Source organism: Triticum aestivum, chromosome 7B (assembly GCF_018294505.1).
Source record: "Triticum aestivum cultivar Chinese Spring chromosome 7B, IWGSC CS RefSeq v2.1, whole genome shotgun sequence".
Lineage (NCBI taxonomy): Eukaryota > Viridiplantae > Streptophyta > Magnoliopsida > Poales > Poaceae > Triticum > Triticum aestivum.
In genome coordinates, this window is record NC_057813.1 from 411588399 (window position 1) to 411593294 (window position 4896).

A 4896-nucleotide genomic window follows, 5' to 3' on the forward strand; every position below is an offset into this window, starting at 1 on the left:
ATTTTCAAAATAGCATTTTTAGGCCAAGAAAATGTTCATCTTGTTCTAAATATTTTATTTAGACGGTGAAATTTTGTTTTGGCATTTTTAGATTTTTATTTATTTTTCTAGGATTTGTTTTCGGCGAAATCTTATTTTTTTTAAATGTCAGCGCCCGACCGGGCCGAAGCCCAGCCGAGCCGGCCGACCCAACCCCGCGCCGCCACCAACGTCGCCGCCGAGTCCGAGCCGGACACTCCGTCGCTGCAATGCCCCCTCGCCAAGCCGCCTCCCCTTCCCCCTTTATAAGCCGACCTCGCCCCCCCTCGGGACCCCAAGTCGCCGCAGCCACCACCCTCCGCCGCCGCCTTCTGTCGCCCCGCCGCCTCGCGGGCTGCCGCCGCCGTCGACGTCGCAAGCCGCCGTCGCCCCCGACGCCGCAAGCCGCAGCCGCGCCTCGTCGCCGTCGTCGCCCCGCCACCTCACCGCCACCCGTCGTCGCCCCAGGAGCCCCGTCGCCGCAACTGGACCCCGCTGGAGCCGCCGTGCCTCGCCGGAGCCCCGCCGAGGTAGCCGCCGCCGTCGCCGGTTTTGTTAGAAAACCATGCGGTTCTTTAGACACCCTCAGTTATTTTTATTTTAGATCGGTTTTTATTTTTTTTCCGGTTTAGTTATTTAGCGAACGCTCGTTCGTACATTCGTTTTCACGATCTGTTTTCACCCGTTAGCCTGTTCATCAGTTTTTCTTTTTCCAGGGTTTTGCGCAATTATTTTTCGATCGCGATTTCTGCCCTGATTTTCGTTTTAGGTTTTCTTTTTGCTCGTCTATCGGAATCAGGCGATTCAAGTGCCTAGATCTTCGTCTAGAAGCCCTCTTTCTGTTTAATCAACTTGAACAAGCTTTTGCTACTGTAAAATTTGACTTAAGTCCAGATTAGTAAATGAATCTTGTTTCTTTTGCAGTTTGAGTTTCGTTGCTTCGTTTGATTTGATCCTTTTTGCAAATCGGAGTTCTTAAGTTGAAATTTATGGATATATCTCTTAATTGAGTTTTACCTGTGCTTTTAGATGAGTGCTTATTGTATGCTTTTTTGTTTGCGATAGAGTACCCGGAGTGCGAAGCGTGCTACTACGAGTCTCTAGGTTTCACGGATCATCAGCAAGGCAAGTAACACTTTGATCATACCTCTTTACTACCCAGTTTTATTGCATTAGATCAATCCTCAAACAATTGCATGGTTAGGATCTGTTTAACATGTGGTTTCTAGGAAGTAGATGATGAGGTAGAACATATTGCCCTGTTTACTATCAAACCTTTGGGACTTACTTCTATGTTGCTTATATTGCTATGCTATGCTTGTGATTCATGACAGATGTGAGTGTTGTTACTTAATGGTTAACTTCAGGTGGCTACTTTAATGCACATCTGGGTGGATTGCTTGAAGGCACACTGGAGTACCCAGTGGTTGTCAGGGCACCTGGAGAATCCAGTGTTGTCCTAGGATATCCTGGAGTACCCATGTGATCATCCTACGGTCCGCCACCCAGGCTCAACGGGATCATAAGATTATTCATGCTGGAAACTTCCGTGTGCAGCCACAAGCTATTATGGGCTTTATCATAGTTGAGTAAGTTGCAAGACCTCTTTCAGTGGTGGGCTAGCAGATGTAGGGGAAAGTAGGTGTAACTGTCCACCCAGAGTAAAGAGCTATTCGTTCAGAAAGACTGTGTCTCGATTCTCCGATCATGGATGTATTCGAGTCTTGTGGGGAAAAGTGCGCAAACCTCTGTAGAGTGAACAAACTAATCATGGTTAGTTGTGTCCCCGGTTATGGATGTTTTGAGTATCTAGTTCTTGGATTATCATGTTGATCTCATCACCCTAAATATAATTTGATTGGGTTTAATGATGATGCTTAATTGGGATTGAGTTGGAGGAACCTTCTCAATGTTTAACAACCACCATGATAGTTAAATAAAATTTATTCCTTTGTTGTAGGGAAAAATTGGCTTTATGCAAAAACTGTTAACCATAGAGCTTTCCACCATCCATATATGCATGTAGTGATAGCATTTATTCTGTTCATTACTCTCTTGTGTTATATTGCCAGCATATTCCATGTGCTGGCCCGTTTCGGGCTGCAGCGTTCATGTTGCAGACTTTTCATACGACGAGTAAGGTGCCATAGGTCGTTGTCTTACACTCAATGATGTCGTTGGAGTTGATGGACTCACTTTATCTTCCAAGCCTTCCGCTGTTATTGTTTTTAGATGGCCTTAAGCCATCGTTATTGTAATAAGTTCTCTTTTGAGACATTCGATGTAATAAGTGTGTGATTGCTACTCTGTTATAAATCCTCGAGTATTATGCATGTCAGCATTACTGATCCAGGGATGACACTGATGCACAGAGATCAGAATGTTTGAGGTCTGGTCGCTACAAGATGGTATCAGAGCACATGCTGACTATAGGACACGACCACTAAGCTAAAGCCCTAGATCACTACTCTCTTCTCATTTCTAACTCCTTTCCTTTTCTACTCTTTAGGATGGCGGATGCAAGGAACAAGTTCACACAACCGGATGAAGATACACCTTTTGGACGACACTGGAAGGAAGTCACTAGATACCTGAACATCGGAATACCAAGCTTCACCGGGACCTACATCACCACTTTACCAGAAGAGGAACGTTGGATGATTCGAGTTCAAGTTCCAGGAAGGACGTTCATGCCAGTCACTGAGCCCATAGAGTTTTACTTTGACGCACCAAACTGGAGTCTAGGAAAGAGCATGACAGCCCACATCACCATGAGACGCATTGGAGAAGTTTACCACAATGATCTCAAGGATACTATCTACCAGATTTGTGGGCGCCGGGATGAGCAATGGGAGATGATCAGCACCAGGAAGGATAGGTCTATTGCAGCTTTCATCCAGGAGTTAAACCAGTACATTTGTCGCTAGGAGAACCAGATGTGCGCAGGCATGATAGATCTAAAGAAGGCAATGACCCGAATCACTGAGCTGGAGGAAGAACTCAAGTCTACACGCAATGGATACAAGGAGGAAATGACGATACTCGTGGATAAGAATGACGATCTGATGAGGAAGCTAGGAGTATTCATGGGAGACCCCGCGCCAGGAGTAGAAGACGACGATTCGACTTGCCTGGAGAACTACATCATCATCGACGACACCGACTCGGACCCCGACGATAGCAATGATGACTATGTTGATGAAGCTGGAGCAGATATCATGGAGTCTTCCACCAATCAATTTTTCTAGTCAACCACCATATCAGTAGTAGTATTCCCCCATGTATATAGTATAGTCCGAGCACTTTTGTAACGATAGTTAGATCGATTGTTTTCCCTTGTTTGAATTAATTGAAGTGATATTGTTTGTGTTTGTCTCATGTGCATATGCGTAGTGTTTTCCCTCTAGATCTATTTCTATTCTATTTTCTCATCTTTTCTAAACCCATCAGATGCGTCCAAGATGCGACAATGGATTTGCTTTCCTGCCGGAGCTCACTCAGTTGATCCAGTAGCAGAATGCATTGATGCAGATACTAGTCTAGAATCAGAACCAGGGGAACAACAACAACAACCCACCACCACCACCACATGTTGACCACCTAGCCCGTTTTCTAAGGTTGAATCCGCCGGTGTTCTCCAGTAGCACCGAGCCGATAGTTGCAGATGATTGGCTCTGCAAGATTGGAAGGGAGTTGACCGCAAGATGCACAGATGTGGAGAGAGTGCGTTTTGCCGCACATCAGCTTGATGGACCCGCAGCATCATGGTGGGAGAATTTTACAGCCACTTACCCCATCGACACTGTCACATGGGACCAGTTCCAGCAGGCTTTTCGTACTGCCCATGTTTCAGCAGGAGCTATGGCCATGAAGAAGCTCGAGTTTCGCAACTTGCGCCAAGGAGGACGCACAGTGGGCCAGTATGTGGATGATTTTAGTAAGTTAGCATGTTATGCCCCAGATGACGTTGCTACGGATGCAGCTAAGTAGGAGAAGTTTCTGGAAGGACTGAATGATGAGCTGAGCATGAAGTTGATGGTGGCAACCTTCAACAACTACCAGGGGTTGGTAGACAGAGCTCTCATGATTGAAGGGAAGCAGCAGCAGATTGACAATCGCAAGAGGAAGTATGGACAAGGGAAGTACAATTCTGGAGCTCAGCAGAGACCCCGTTTTACCCCAAACTCGGGAGGACCCCTTCAACATAACCATGGAGGTCACAATCACAATAGAGGGAGTTTGCATAACCATAGTGGCCCCAGGAATGGGAATAGTAATGGAGGAAGCAACGGACAGAACCGTTCCAACCCAGCAACTCCCACTAAGAAGGATCTAAGTCACATTACTTGTTTCAAGTGCGGGAAGAATGGACATTACGCCATGGAGTGTTCTGAAGCAAAGAATGGAAATGGCAATGGAAGCTCTGGGAAGAAGCCCAACCCTTTCAACAGGGGACAAGTGAACCGCGTTAACATGGAAGAGGTTGAAGCTCAGCCAGATGCAGTAATAGGTAAGTTTTTGGTTAAGTCATTTACTGCAATCGTTCTTTTTGATACTGGTGCATCGCATTCATACATATCAAGGCGATTTGTGGATAAGTATAAGTTGCCCACCAAAGTTCTTTGAACACGTATGTTAGTAAGCTCGCCAGGAGCGGAGCATATGGCAAGCCAAGGATGTTTTCAGATGCCATTGACCATAGGTAGGCATGTTTTCCCCTCAGACTTGATAATTCTGGAGTCGCAAGGTTTGGATGTGATTTTGGGTATGGATTGGTTGTCGATGTATGAAGGAAACATCGATTGCGCCAGTAAGTCGACTATACTCACCACCCCAGAAGGAAGGAGGATTAAGTATGTATCCCGGCATGTGCCGAAG